This window comes from Lynx canadensis, chromosome A1 (assembly GCF_007474595.2).
Source record: "Lynx canadensis isolate LIC74 chromosome A1, mLynCan4.pri.v2, whole genome shotgun sequence".
NCBI classification, from domain to species: domain Eukaryota; kingdom Metazoa; phylum Chordata; class Mammalia; order Carnivora; family Felidae; genus Lynx; species Lynx canadensis.
The window spans coordinates 146,992,113-147,008,474 of record NC_044303.2 but is presented as its reverse complement, the minus strand read 5'-3'; the positions used below and the strand labels follow the sequence as shown (position 1 = coordinate 147,008,474).

The following is a 16,362-nucleotide window of genomic DNA, read 5'->3' as shown; positions in this document are numbered from 1 at the left end:
TCCAGGGTAGTATTGGTCCAAAAGATACCATAATCTCAGATGAACTCTAAATTTCTCTATTTCATTTTCCAAATACGATTATACTAGTAATAAAAATAATAATGACAACAACAAAAATAATAGTCATAATAGCCACCAATCATTGAGCACCTAATGTAGGCCAAGCATATCTTCATGATAACTTTGAAAAGGAGGTATTAGTATTCTAGTTTCACAGAAAAGTAAAATTCAGAGAGGAAGGACAGTACCTCAAGCAGCCATTGCTACTTTTCCATGTACCACATACCTTCTATGTCTCTATATAATCATATATTCCCATGATAGGCTGCAACTGAATTTCCAAAGAATATTGTAACTTTCCCAGGAAGTTGTTACTATTTAGATAGGGGCCCTTTTATTACTACTATTTTCTTTCTTCTTTACTAAACTGAAGCTGAACAGAACAAGAACTGCCCTGCTCCCACCCTCCTTAAAAAAAAAAAAAAAAAAAAAAAAAAAAAAAAGGGAGGGAGGGGGAAGTGTGTGGCAAAACTACTTACCACATTTGTGTGGCCTCGGACTTAGAAAAGCGCTCTGTAAATCCTTGCCATCCCGGACATTCTGATAAATTCAGTTCTGGAGACATATTATTTTTATTTTGATAATTTGTCTTCAACCTCATTCCGTTTTACGCAAGAACACAGAGAAATCAATTGGTGTTTTGTTTCATTGCTTTTATTCCATTAAATGCTTCCTTTTACCTCCCCCTCCCCCTCCCCCCCACCATGCTTCAAACTTAACAACATGATAGCATCAGCCTTGGGTATTAGCCCTCACAGATAGTAATGTTCTTGAAATAAGTTCAGTGGGACGTTTTGTAATAACGTTACCCATGTTCTCAGACTCCTATCAGTCTCAGAGGTAGTCATAATAAACACAAAGTGAAACCTCAAAATCTTGAGGAAATTCTGGCCTTAAAAAAAAAACTGTCTTTGGAGGTCTCTCTAAAGTTAACGTAATGTTTACAAATTGGGTCAATAATCTATAAAAACAAAAACAGCAATCATTTGAGAAGATAACTGAGAAACCCCTGTTTATATGGTACTAAAAAATACAAACCTAAAATTTTCCAACAAAAGCAAGGCAGTGATTTCATAAGAATAGGACTCCGGAAGGGGAAACTGTCAGTAAAAGTTTTGGCATTTCAAGTGCTCCATTTCCTTAAATAAAGAGAAATTGGGATTTTGAAAACCGGTTTTGTGGCATTTTCATGAAAGTCTAAAGTTTGTAAAGCATGTTTAATGAACATCAGTTCATTTGTTAAAATAGCTTTGAGGCAGTCTTGTTGCCATGTAAAATCTAGTCCTGACTCCAAGTGTTTTCATCCTACTGATATAGCACTTAGAGATACCATGCACTTAGCAATCCTAGGTCACACATCGTGACCTGAAGTGTATATCACAGAGAGCCTCCTCAAGTTCATCTATTTTTGTTACCTCTTGGCCACAAAGCACAACGTGTTTCAGTTTTAATTATTTCTGGAAATTACCATAGCCTGATGAGCTCATAATGAACACTTTGCACATTCCAGAAATTTCCAACTCAAATACTGATGATTTTCCTTACAACAAATCATCTTAAAAGTTAATTCCCCTGTGGCTTCTACCTTTGAAAACATGTGCTCTTTTAGAACATCTTCTTCCCTTCATATTTTTCATTTCTGTAACTTGCAAACTTCTTTCCCTGTCTCCCACCTTTGTTTATCTAGAAAAAAAGGACCAACATTTCAAGACGTGGATTAAATGCACAGTAGTCCATGAAGGTTTTCTGAAGTGACTCCCCTGCTTAGACCCCAACCCCTGCTCCAGCTGCCTGTCAAAATAGCTACTGTAAATTGTGTGCCCTTGCACTGTTACATGTATCCCAGAATTGCTACAATTCATGGACTCCATGAGACTTCATAGGGGCCATGTTTGTACTTGTATCCCAGTTTCTGGAGCAGTGCTTGACGCCTACATATCCTGAAACTTATTAGGTGAAAATGAATGATGAGAAAGAACAAGGCTGGTTTAGATTTTTAGATACTTTTGTTTCCTTCTCAGTCCTCACAATGAAGTAAAATCATTAGTGCACCTATTTTGTCATCATTGAAAAATGAGCCACGGAACCAGGGAGCTGAAATAGCAAGGGACTGCCTGGGTTTGAAACGTGGCTTCACCGGTTTCCTGGCTAAATAAACTTAGAAAAGTAAGTTCATTCATTCTTCTCCCCAAAAAGAATTCCTGTGTCCATTCATGTGTAAAATAGGTATTGTAACACTGTTTACACCTCACAGGATTCTTGGGAGGACTAGAGGATGTCAGATGCACAGGAGGCTTTGCCCAAGGCCCTGAGGTGCAATCGGCTCTTATACGTGACAAATAATTAGGTTGGTGTCTCATAAACTATTTGCTATTTATTTATTTTGGGGCGAGCACAAGCTGGGGAGGAGCACAGAGAGGGGGACAGAGGATCCGAAGCAGGCTGCAGGCTAACAGGCTGACAGCAGTGAGCCTTATGTGGGGTTGGAACTCACCAACTGTGAGATCATGATCTGAGCTGAAGTTGGAGGCTCAAATAACTGAGCCATCCAGGAGCCCCTCTAGCTAAAAAAACATTGTCACTTTGTGGTGGCTTCTCCTTCTCCTGCTCCTCTTCTCCCCCCAGCATCTTTATTGAGATACGAGTGACACATAATAATGTGTCCAGAGTTGGAAGATGAAAAAATTCTGGTGATGGTTGTGACAAACAACATGAACGTACTTAATGTCACTGAACTGTACAGTTAAAAATGATCAAAATGGTAAATTTTCCATCATGTATCTTTTACCACAATATCAAACATTTAAAACATACTTTAAAATGACACACAATAAACTTCACATATTAAAAGTGTACAATATTTTTGGCTACTTTTGACATATGCATACACCTGTGACACCACTGCCCCAGGAAAAACAATGAACATATTCATCATCTCCAAAATATTCCTTGTGTCACTGTGTCATCTGCCCGTCCTCCACCTCTGCCCCCACTCACAGCCAACCACTGATATTCTTTCTATCAGTAATCTATAGATTACTATATATTTTCAGGGCGCCTGGGTGGCTCAGTGGCTTAAGCATCTGACTTCAGCTCAGGTCATGATCTCACGGTTCATGAGTTTGAGCTCCACGTTGGGCTCTGTGCTGACAGCTCACAGCCTGGAGCCTGTGTCAGATTCTGTGTCTCTCTCTTTTGTCCCTCTCTCAAAAATAAATAAATACACATTTAAAAAATTAAATAAAAAAATATGGGTTTTCCAGAATTTTATATAAGGGGAGTATGTACTGTATTTAGTCTGGCTTCTTTCTCTGAGATTTATCCATGCTGTTGTAAGTATCAACAGGTTATTCCTTTTAATTGTTGAGTAGAATTCTGTTGTATGTATTTTATCAGTGTGTTATCCATTCATCTCTTGATGGACATTTGGTTGGTGTCCAGTTTTTTAGCCATTGCAAATAAAGATGCTATGAGTAGTCACATACAAATCTAAGGACACATGCTTTCATTCTATTGGGCAAATAAAAGGACTGGATCTCATGGCATGTGTATGTTTAACTTCTTAAAGAAACTGTTAAATTGTCCAGAGTCACTGAGCCCTTTATATGACCACCAGCAGTGACTGAGAGCTTCAGTTCATCCATGGCTTGGACATATGGCACTATGGCCTGGAAACTTTCTTGGCAGTAAATTGGGACAATGGTGGGGCTCACCTTGTTTATTTCCTGTCAGGTATCTCTTATGTTTTCTCACCTGACTTCCAGTTACTTTAAAGCCATTGTTTAATACACTTTGTCCAATTTTCCAGTAATTTCTGGTAAGGGGATAGATCTAGACTCTTTCATTCTACCTTGGTCACAAGTGTAACTCTTACATGCCTTCATTCTTATGATGTGAACACTTTAAATTACCAAGGAAACTAAGAAAGAAGCAACCATTAAATGAAATGACAGTCATATCTCATGCTTTCGAATATTTCAGTTTATAGTGGATGCCAAATAATTAGTCTATTATTTATATTGTGTGACATTTGGATTTGGATCTTTATTATCAAGTAGGTTGAACATAAGAAAATGCAATTTCTCACCAATTTATCTAGGGAGAAGAGGAGCAAAAGGGATATATCACTCTATCTTGGCCAGTTAGTTGCTTTTATGCTATTTCATACTAGCATCAGAAAAGAAAAAGGACTATGGAGTTGCTCAGTTCTGAACCTGATCAACTGTAAGAACGTAATAAATGAAGACTGTTATTGATTTGGTTTGGGTAGCTCAGAAACACAGTTATACATCAGCTGAACTGTAAGAGATACTTCTAAGGAATGTTCACTTATCCTACTTTATCTCTCCTATGGTTGATCAGGCAATTCTCATCAAATAGGTTTTGTAAAGAACCCACTTGCCTTAGGTGCTCTGGTGGCTGATGAATAGATACCACATTATGCTTTGCATTTTTTCTGGTGTCAACAGAACACTTCATCTGTTAAGAGAATATTTCCTGGCTTTGGGGAGTTAGTCTAAGCTAAATGCAGCCCTCCAATGAACCAAAAGGAACGTCAGCCCCTGAGACACTTGATCTGAGTCACTGGTTATTATTTCAGGGGAAGTCAGAGACAGGAGAGGTCGTGAGCTTCTGGATACGAAGCGTTCTAATTAGTGCACATTTTAGGATCCGGTTCCCTCATGTAACCCTTCCATCTTTGATTTGTTTAGAATGAAGGCCAATTTAGATGAGAAGACTATTGTAGACTCCAGGTGGAATAGGTGACATGTATACATTGAGGTGGTGGGGGTGGAAAGTGACAAACCTTCAGGAGAAGTGAAATGGTTCCCGGAAGGTTGAGTAATCTTTGGGGGAGCCTCTCACAGGTGGTGAGTGTCCCGAGGCAAAGAGGAGGCCCTGACTACTAGGTGTTCGTTGGTAATAAATCCCTTCAATGAAGGTTCAGACTGGGGATGGCAATGGGGAAGTAAAATACTGTCACTATGTATAAAAGGGCTGCAAATAAATGCACCCGCTTTTCAAGAGCTTCAAACATTAACTTTTTTTGGTGCCAGAAGCCCTGAAGTGAGGCAAAACAAAAACAGTGGTAAAGGGTAAAGGGTGAGAAAGAACAGAAAGCTTAAGTGGTATAGGCTGAAGTCTTTAACAACTACGAAGTCAATGTTCTACCATAATTTTTGAAAAATCATTTTTACCTTTTCTCCCCAGTTTTTGGATCGTGGCAAAATGCAGATAACATAAAGTACACTATTTTAAATAACCATTTTTAAGTGTACAGCCCAGTGATATTCAGTACATTCGTACTGTTGTGCAAACATCACCACCACCCATCTCCAGAGCTCTTTTCATATTGAAAAAATGAAATTCAATAGCCATTAAACACTAACTCCTCATTCCCCTGTCCCCTCAGCCCCTGGCAACCATCATTTCACTTTCTGTCTCAATAGTTTCGACTATTCCATGCACTTTACAGAGTGAAATGTCTGTCTTTCTGTCAGTACCACGCTGTTTTGATTACTATAGCCTTGTGGTAAGCTTTGAAATCAGAAAGTATGAGTTCTCCAGCTTTGTTCTTTTTCAGTATTTTTTGGCTATTCTAGGTTCCTTGAGATTTTTCTCTTTCTGTAAAAAACATCATTGGGATTTTGAGAGAAGTTGCATTAAATCTACAGATCACTTTGGCTAGCACGACCACTGTAACAATATTAAATCTTCTGTGTCTTCTTTAATTATTTCAGCAATGTTTTGTCATTTTTATTGCACGAGTCCTTCACCTTCTTGGCTATATTAATTCCTAAGTATTTTACTCTTTCTAATGCTATGGTAAATATAATTGTTTTCTTAACTTTGAAGAAGTTCCAGTTTAAGGAGAAAACATTAGAGCAAAATAGTTACGGTCAAAATTTAAAGGTAAGTCAGTATTATAATGTGTATCTGAGAATCCTTTCTTAAAATAAAAAAAATATGAACACAACTACATGATAGACATTCTATAAATCACAGACATTGATAAAGTATGTAATAACAACATGACTGAACAGCTTTAAATGGTTTTATATTTTCTTAATCACAGTGGTCATATATATGTATAAGCCCTACTAACTACTGAGACTAGATGAGCCATAGATACCCTCCAATATCTCTGTAATCCACAAATTGGCTACCATTATTATATATGGTGTCTGACAAAGTCAGGAAACATAAGGGAAATTTTTGTTTGAACAGCCAATATTTACATTTTCAAATGAAATGCATAATATTTTGTCTTCAACCTCTAGCCAATTTGTCAGGTGCAATATCTCTAAATGTTTATTTATTTTTGCAAGAGACAGAGTGCAAGCAGGGGAGGGGCAGAGAGGGAGGGAGACACAGAATCTGAAGCAGGCTCCAGGCTCTGAGCTGTCAGCACAGAGCCCAACGCGGGGCTCAAACTCACCAACTGGGAGACCATGACCTGAGCCGAAGTCGGTTGCTTAACTGACTGAGCCACCCAGGCGCCCCTCAGGTGCAGTATCTCTAAATTTAAACAATAGTTCCTATTGCTAATCTGTAAAAGAAGTCTCCATACACTATTCTCTCTAGATCTCCAGACTCAAGGATATTGAAAGATCTGGAAATCCTTCAGCTGAATGCACATATATATACACACACACCTACGTACAATAGCCCTACCCAAGAAGGTTTTATCTCAATTAACCTAGCATTTCCCAAACTTAACATCTTGATGGTAAGCTCCCTGAGGTCATAGACAGTGTATCTCTAGCACCTATTAAAGTACCTGACACACAGAGATGTCAACCCAGATCAGGTGAATGAATGAATGAATGAATGAATGAATAAAGTTTGGGAAACCAATAACTAAACCTGTTTGGTGCTTCCATAGGCCAGAGATCATAAAAAATGTAATTCCAAAGTTAAATCTGTTTTGACACCTGAAACAATCCAGTAACACTATCACTATCCTTTGTAGCCTTTAAGGTCTGGTGTAAGTCTCACTACTTCTAAGACTCTTTCTCTTATTACTGCAGTCGTCATCAATCTTCTTCTCTGAAATTTTATAGCACTTTTAGTCTTTACCACATAATTTATACCCTATCTTGTAGAATTCACTATGGCATGTTTGATTTATGGCTATTTGACTTCTGGCTATGCACATTTCTGGTGCTCTGTGAATTATAACTCTCATACGATAACAAGCATGCAGCACACCAATAAACCTCTTATTATTAATAACTATTGTACAATTAATAACTTTACAGCCCTTTATATCAATAAGGTTCATTTAAAACTATTGTCTCATTTGATTTCACAATGGTGGTGCAGTGGATATTAGTGCAATTATTCCCTTTTTGTAGATGGTGCAACTAAGAACCGAAGAAGTTAAATAATGTTTCAGTGATTAGATATTTGTTAGATTATGGACTAAACCCAGCATCTATGACATCCAAAGCCCATTTATTTGCCTCCCTGTCTGTTTTCTGACTGAAAACAGAAGTAAGCCTTGCTCTGACATTCAGAATACATACAATTCTCCAGTCTTTCTGCCCTTCACAACTTTTATCCCAGAAACTAGTTTCTAGACAATCAGTGATTCAAGAGGCTGAAAGGAGAGAGAGAAAGAAAGAGGAAGTAGAGAGAAGTCCAAGGGAAGTAAAGAAAGGAAAAGATACTAAGAAGTACAGACCCAGACTGGAAGACTCTAGGCCTATCTGGCCAGCAGATGTGTTTTGTTTGGCCACCACAGAGCGTTTTTTAAAAGAGTGAGTTCATTGCCAACTTTTAAAATGGCAAGTGTTCTCATCTATATTTCTGGCTTCTCTTGAAAATATGAAATGAAAGGCAGATTAGTCTCAAATTTCTGCATGGTGATAATTTGCTCGAGCTGAGTAGTGGCTGCTCCGTCAAGACAGAGAGTGCACCTTCCAGTCCCAACCCTGTCTCTGGTTTAACTCCAGGTAGCATCACTCTTCCAGCCTCTCCAGGGACTTGCAGCTGTTTCTTCTGCATAAAGAAATACAATGGGCTTTATTTTATGCCCGTCTCTGACTTTCTATAGATATCTTCAGCTTTAATTTATTTATTTTAATTACCCACATCCTGATCAGAGGGATACCTGAAGTCACACGCTTTCTTAGCCAAATAAATTCATGCATTGAACAAATATTTACTGAGTGCCTACTATGTACCCAGAATTGCTTAGGAAACATACCTTAGGTTTCCTCTGAGATGACTAATGATTACAAACAATTACTACCTGGTAATGAGTCAGTCTTATGGCTAAAATACAAACACTTTTAATTATGCATATTCAGGATCAAGTTTTGACAATGATTTGGCCATCAAATCCAAGCATAGCTTTAAGGATTCTAAAACGATCAAGTAACACTGGAGTAGGTCAAGGTGCCCCAAAGGATTGGTTTGGATATTCTAAAGATTTGTGATTTTGTTTCTGAACTGTGCTACATGTAAGAAAAACAACACAAGTTTTTAATTGGGTTTGCCTCAAGAAGCCAGACAGACTTTGGTTTGAAGACAACAGATGAACCAAAGCTTATTCCCTAATTCCTTAATGTGTTACCTAAAACTTTGAATAAATGGAAAGGTGAGAGCAAAGCAGGTACACAGGGATAAATGTCTCTAAATCTTATTTTCATCCCCAGACATCTCTTCAAAGCTGCTATCACACTCTATGTAGAAACTCTGCTGAATTTAATTAATCCTATATGGCTCTACCTTTAATTTCTGATTTATTACAGGAAAGGAAGGCAAGAAACTATGGTAAGTAAGATGAGACCATCAAAAAGATCTCATGTAGGGGTGCCTGGGTGGCTCAGTCGGTTAAGTGTCCGACTTCGGCTCAGGTCATGATCTCACAGCTCATGAGTTCGAGCCCCGCGTTGGGCTCTGTGCTGACAGCTCGGAGCCTGGAGCCTGCTTCGGATTCTGTGTCTCCCTCTCTCTCTGCCCTTAATCCACTCACATTCTGTCTCTGTCTCTCTCAAAAAAGACATCCAAAAAAAAAATTAAAAAAAAAAAGACCTCATGTAACTAATCACCCTGTGTATTTGTATCTTGTGGCTGCCATAACCAGTTAATAGAAACACAATAGTTTAGAACAACAGAAACTTATCTTCCGAGTTACGGACTAGAAGTCTACACCCAGAAGTCAAGGTGTTGGCTATGCCACTCTCCTTCTGAAAGCTCTAGTGGAGAACATCCCTTGCCCCTCCCAAATTCTTATGGTTCTAGGGGTTCCTTGGTTTATGGCTACAAAATTCAAATATCTGCTTCTGTCTTCACATGACCTTTTCCTTTGTGTCTGTGTCTCTTCCTCTGTCTCTTAAAAAGACACTTGTCATGAGATTATCAGAGTAAACCAGGATAATCTCATTTTAAAACCATTAACTTAATTACATGTTCAAAGACCCTTTTTTCTAAATAAGGTCACATTCATAGGTTCCAGGGGTTAAGATATGGACATATTTGTTTTTGTCTGTTCACTGTTTGGACTGACTATACTATGTTTGAGCTCTTGATGAACCTTTTAGAAACATTTATACCATACAGAAGTACTATTAAACTCAATTCAATGTAATGCTCATGGTTAATTCTATAAAGGGTTTAGCATCAAGTCCTTGGTCAACAACACAAGCTTTAATTACACCATTATTTCTATAGAAAAAATTAGATGTGATTTATGACATGCCTGCTTATCTGTTTCTTGTAAATATTTAAATGTAAGTTTTGCCAAACAATGTGAGCTCTGAGAATACAAGAATTGTGCCTTATAATTATTTCTATTTTCTACTCAACACTGAAGATAGTCTAATGTATATAGATAGATATTTATTATATGCTTATTGATTAGTACGTTAATTTGAAATTAGTCTTTGTGGTCTCTGTAGAGATTTTGCTAAGGGTATGAATGTACTGGAGGAACAAGGACAGCTTCTGTATGACAGAATATTTTCCTTGGGGTCAGGGGGAAGCATGATCAAGGCTAGCTCTAGGTGTATAATTTCATTTTTTCCCCAATGGGTCCTTCTTATTTGGCTGTTTGCATCGACCTACATACCAGCTTCCAGAAGGTACAGGTAAGAAGAGCAAGCCTATAAAGTCTGTTCAAGAGCAGAGATACAAGAGTATGGCCTAGAAATCTTGACAGAATCCTTTGAATGATTTAGTTAGGACTGAGGCTCTACAGAACTGGCACTGGGAAATATGTCTATAGAACTCAGGGAGAGTGTATTAGTATTTTAGTTGGAACTGCTCTGAACAACTTTCTTGGAAGGAAGGAAAAAAGGAAGGGAGGAAGGAGGGAGGGTTGGAGAGAACTTGTGTGAATAGATATTAGGATCAATACAAGAGTTATTTTTAGGTTCAGAGAATTTCAAAAGTTTTTTTAGACATAGTAAGAGATTTCAGAGAAAGACTAATTAAAAGTCTGTAGAGAAGTGAAGAAATTTTGCACTGGGTTGGAAGGGTAGCAAACAGAAATTAAAATATCAGAATGTCATGAGCTGGCTAGAGGTACTTAGTAGCAGAGAAAAACTGATGAAAAAGGAAAAAAATAAATGATTGTGGAGAAGGCTGGAGAAATATAGTGCCTCAGTGTTGCAATTACTAAAGGAATAGCTGGCCAATCTGGGGTTGCTGGAAGGAATCATTAGTGCTGGTTAAATGAATAAATTCTTGCACTAGAATAATAAAGTACCTTAGAGGCATCAGAAGTTGGGCTGAAGATTTGCAGCAATCCTCTTGATATTTCATTCATTAACCCAGAATATCTTCTCCTAAGCTTCTTTGAACTTCCATTGACAGAACATAGGGACATTTTTTTCCACATTGGAGAAAGAAAACCTACTACAATCGTATCCTTTTGTTCATTTTAAGTAGAGGTCTCTTAGATTTCCTTAAGCTCAGTAAAAACATTATCCAGGCGAAGATTCCACTTTACACGGAAATAACTACTAATCCAAAGCCCTAGATTAGCATCTAAATGGTTTTCCTTTAAACTAGGAAAATTGTAAAACTCTGAACATTTGGTGAGGAACTGGATGAAAGGCTGGGCTCTCTAGACAGTTGTGCTTGGGAGACATGTGAACTCTACTATCCCTTTTCTGTCTGTCTAGCCAAGGCGTCTCTGAATGCTCAAGGATTGTTTTCAAACCAGATTGATAAGAGGCTAAAAAGACCCAGTCTAAGTTTGCTGGACCTTATCTTTTTCTCCTTAAAATGCCTACTGCATTGTGAATGTGAAACACAACTAGGTAAAAATGAAATCAAACGTGGTCAAAATAAACATGTTTTCCCTTACCAAGATGAATATTACTGTGATTTTTTAGTAGCAGAAGCAATGACAAAGTTGAGATGTGCGTCAGGTGGACGAAGGAGAAAATATGGGGTAAGACCCATGGGCTACAGAGAGAGAACAAAGCTCCCTCTTGCTCCAGAGGGGAGGGCACTGCCTAGGGACATGTCCACTAGGTGGCGATTCATCTCTTATATTCATCCTAAAATTGAAGGCCTGACCTGCTAAACATTATAATGGGCGTGAGAAAGGAAAATATGGATCATTTACTTTAAAAATCACTTTTCTCTGAAAATCAGTTTTGAATAACGGTGAGAACTATCCAGATACCTCTTTTAGGGTGAAACTTGAGTCCTACCATTTTGGAAGATTTCATAATCAAGGTTCTGAGTATTAGAGTTGAAGAACTTTGAAGCCGAAAGCAATCTTAGAAGTCATCCCAACAATTATCCTTGCTTTGCAAATGAAAACACCGAGGACCAAAAATATCAAATCATTTGCCTAAGATTACAGTATTACACAGTAAGAAAACCAGAATTAGACTCTATATCACTTGAGTCATCCTGGTCCAGGTTAAAAGCCTTTGTCAATAAAGGTGCCTATATGTCTGTTAAATTCTAGGCACAGTCCTAGATTCTAGGGATGCAAAAATAGCACTCGTCTTCAATCACCCCTTATAGTATGGTTGGAGAAACAAAGAATTGAATAGGCAATAGCAATGCAGAGTGCATTAAATAAGGGCTGGTGATGGTGTCTGCCTGGTTCCAGAGCAGAATGTGTCATAGGACAAAGAAGCACAGGACCTATGAAAAGAGAGGCAACACTGAGTGTTTGGGAGAGGAGGTGACTTCAGAAGCGGGCTAGGGACTCTAACAAAGGCAAAGGTTAGGTATCACAAGCCAGCGGTTTGATGAGAAGTAAGACACATAGTGCCAGCAGTTAACCACAGGCGGTGCCATAACCCCTAGCTCCAGGACCCACGTGGGAGTCAGGTTGTCTCACAAATCACAAGCCCAGGCAAGTGGGTAGAGACCAGAAGATAGGCAGGATGCAGTAAGCCAGAGGGCCAGGCAAAGTAGTGAGGAAAACACCTTGATAAGGAAGCTGAACAGCAGTTGATCAGATAACAGAGTAAGGATACAAGAATCTGGTGTGCAAGTCGATTTTGTACTAGTCAAGAAGCTTCTGATACACATTTTGCTGGGACAAGAAAAAGTTCCAAGACATGAGCAGCTCAGAATCTGTTGGCAAGTTCTACACAAGTAGAACTCCATTCATTCTTTCTGTTTCTCTTGATAAAGCTATACAGAGAGAGATTCCATTTACTCACCTGGCAAGTGCACCCAGCCATGGCATTATTCTCATCAAAAGCTTAACGAAACCAGTATGCAAGATCTCAAAAACTCATGCCCATCTTAAAACATATTTAGGAAGGCTGATGAAAGGGAGAGGAGGGAAGGTATTAGATAGAGTAGGTACCTGGCCCCTTTTGAAAAGAAACTGTCTTGGAGTCCATTTATGGAGAATCTCTAGCTGTGCAAAACTTACCACATACATGCGGCCAGAAACAGTTTCCAATCGAGAGGAAGCACTGGGTCCTGGGAAAGACAGAAGCAAAACCGTGGAGTAAATTGTGTGTGAGGAAGACAAGTTCTTCCTTTATCCCAGAAAATGAATGCCAACTCAGGCCAAGAGTAACCCACTCCTGCACACATTGTGTCTGTAGATGTTGCAATATTTGCCTGTTTTCTCTTTCAGGGAATGAGCTTTTCAGACTCCAAAGAGATGCCCCAAAGAGATGTTCAGTCTCAAATCTGAACAGTGTAAACATGGTGAAGCAAGGCACCACTAGGGCAAAACAGAATTTTCTGTTGGATGCTGACTATATTCATTATCTCTAACTTTTGTCTTGAAATGTTTCACTCAAACCAAATATAAATCTTGGCTGGTTGTTGGTTTGAATTTACCAGGACTGTTCAAATGTGTCTGGAATATGCCATTTACTTAGAATATTAATTTCTGAAGATATGATTTACTATGTCCTTATCCTCCAAAAACACTATGGGATTATTTTATTATTATTATTAAGTTTATTTATTGATTTTGAGAGTGAGAACACAAATGGGGGAGGGGCAGAGAGAAGGAGAGACAGAATTCCAAGAAGGCTCTATGCCATCAGGACAGAGTCCGATGCGGGGCTCAAACTCACAAACTGTGAGATCATGACCTGAGCCAAGATCAAGAATTGGACGTTTAACTGACTGAGACACCCAGGTGCCCCTGGGATCATTTTAATGAATAACTCAATATGTCATGGGTCTTGGGAAGGGCTCATGTGTTGCTGACCCTTCTACATTTTTTTTAATGTTTATTTATTTTTTTTGAGGGAGACAGAGACAGAATGTGAGTGGGTTAGGGGCAGAGAGACAGAGGGAGACACAGAATTTGAAGCAGGCTCCAGGCTCCAAGCCAACAGCACAGAGCCCAGTGCGGGGCTCGAACTCACAGAGCTGTGAGATCATGACCTGAGCTGAAGTCAGACGCTCAACCGACTGAGCCACCCAGGCGCCCCAATGACACTTCTATTTCTTTACCGATATAAGATATGATATTTTGTCTTATAATCGCTCATTAGTTTTATGTTTTATACTTTTCTTCATTACATTTCACAATGCCAAAAAAAAAAGGGTTTAAAAAATGTTATGGTCTATGTTTTTAAATCTGTGAGCCCCTTCAAAAAACTCAGTGAAGTGCTAGCAAACTCAATAGTGGTATTCCATGAGATTCACTGGCAATGAAAAACTAGTTTTCAACCATGCAATAATTTCTTTTTTTTAGTTACACTTTAAAGGTAAAATATTTTAATGTATATTTCCACTGTCTCTGTTTAGTGACTTGAAAACACTTCACAAATATATTTTTGCTTTCCCTAGACTCCTGACACCCAGGTGAGCCCAGTTAACCATATCATATAAATTAAGACAATGGGAATTTTGAAATTAATTTTTTCATGTTTAACCTCTACCTTTTGATCTCTCATTTCTTAGTTTTGGACTTTCTCTCTGAGGAATGTGTTCCTGGCATAGTGCTATCTGCCATTCATTCATTTCAGAAAAGTTAGTTGATTTCTCCAAAAGCATTTATCCTCTGTTAACCTACTCCAGGTCTGTTAGTGACAGACCATGAGACTCAGGAGCTCCAGATCCGTATTCGCTACACCAGATCTGAGTTTTTAATCCTTTCCTGAATGTTCTGCTAGTTTAAACTGGTTTCCCTGTCTCCCTTTGTTAGACTGTGTATGTATCTCCTCTATACAATACCAGAAACAATCCATGTGAGTCTTACACTGCCAAGTGTAGATTCAATCAAAATTTGTGGTTTTTGTTTCAAACCAACTTGAACCTTTGGTGTTTGGGACTGTTTAATTTTGGCACAGTTTTCTTCCTGTTTCCAAGAATGACCTATTATTAGGTTCAAAGTCTTCTTGCCTATCTAGCAAGTTCTTAGAAAGCAAATTATCATTGAGTGTGTGAATTTAGTAGGTTAAACATTCAGGATAATGAAATAAAGTGTGGAAGAATCTAATAAGGAACACAAAGAAAATGTACTTGAGAAAAATCATTTGTATTTAACAAAAGTCCAAAATATCCAGAAATAGTTTATAATTTTATATATTTAAAATACTAAAGAGAAAAAAACCTAGTCCTTTTTTTTAAATAACTTTTTTAATGTTTTTATTTATTTTTGAGAGAGAGAGAGAGGGAGAGGGAGAGAGACAGAGAATCTGAAGCAGGCTTTGTGGTGTCAGTGCAAAGCTTGACATGGGGCTCAGACCCACAAACCATGACATCATGACCTGAACCCAAGTCATGCTCAACCAACTGAGCCATCCAGGCGCTCAAAACCTAGCCCTTAAGGGGCGCCTGGGTGGCGCAGTCGGTTAAGCGTCCGACTTCAGCCAGGTCACAATCTCGCGGTCCGTGAGTTCGAGCCCCGCGTCGGGCTCTGGGCTGATGGCTCGGAGCCTGGAGCCTGTTTCCGATTCTGTGTCTCCCTCTCTCTCTGCCCCTCCCCCATTCATGCTCTGTCTCTCTCTGTCCCAAAAATAAATAAAACGTTGAAAAAAAAAATAAAAAAATAAAAAAAACCTAGCCCTTAAAATTGACCTCAAAGGGTTTTACTGTCAGGGAAAGTCTGAAATAATTTTATTTAGTTTATTGAGAAAAAAAAAGGTCAGGTTAGAAATCAGGATATACAAATGAAAATTTTCCCTGCTAATAACCAACTACTATATAAAAGTTTTTAACCTTTGCTACTAATTTAACATTTTTTAATAGATAAGTTAATTAGTTAGTTCATTTGTTTGTTTATTTATATATTTTGAGAGAGGGGGGTGCAAGTGAGTGATGGTCAGAGACAGAGAGAGAAAATTCCAGGAGGGGTAGAGTGGGAGAGAAGGAGAGAGAGAGAGAGAGAAAAGAGAAAGTGGGACTCACCTGAAGCAGGGTTCAGGTTCACCTGAAGTGGGGCTCATGCTCACTCAAAGCAGGGCTTGACCTCACCCAATGTAGGGCTCGTACTCACAAACTATGAGATCATGACCTGAGCCAAAGTCAGATGCTTAATGACTGAGCCACCCAAGGCGCCCTGAGTACCTTTTACTTTTTAATACCAAAATACTTTATTGAATGGAATGGTGCAAATGTAGGAAGAAAGCAGAGGTGCATATTTTGGTGACGCGTGCAGGTGGCACGTGTGAGTACACTGCATTACTCACCGTGAGGAGTCCTTCCCATGGCCTGTAAGGAGGCCTCGTGGAGGCTTTACCTCTACTGTCACTGCCTCCCAGTGTGTGCTTGTCAGAGACATACGTGATGCCAGATTTTGAACCCGTGTCTTGCATAAGTTCATGACACAATCATCCATCTTTAAAATGGATTTTATCTGCTTATTTAGATAACGCGTCTCAAGGAAGTCAAACAAACTAT

The 16,362-nt window shown here is 38.7% G+C and overlaps 1 protein-coding gene across 2 annotated transcripts in view; it reads right to left on the bottom strand.

Moving 5' to 3' along the window:
- Positions 1–16,362, bottom strand: part of XRCC4 (X-ray repair cross complementing 4) — a 318,736-nt gene that overhangs the window by 16,727 nt on the left and 285,647 nt on the right. The window contains exons 10-11 of one of the 2 annotated variants that reach the window (XR_004343730.1): positions 12,923–12,972; positions 934–1,199 (exon numbers count right to left, since the gene is read on the bottom strand). The gene's annotated coding sequence lies outside the window, so the exon portion shown is untranslated. Of the gene's footprint in view, positions 1–933; positions 1,200–12,922; positions 12,973–16,362 lie in introns of those variants that run through there. The other variant, XR_003970694.2, reaches the window with a different exon arrangement.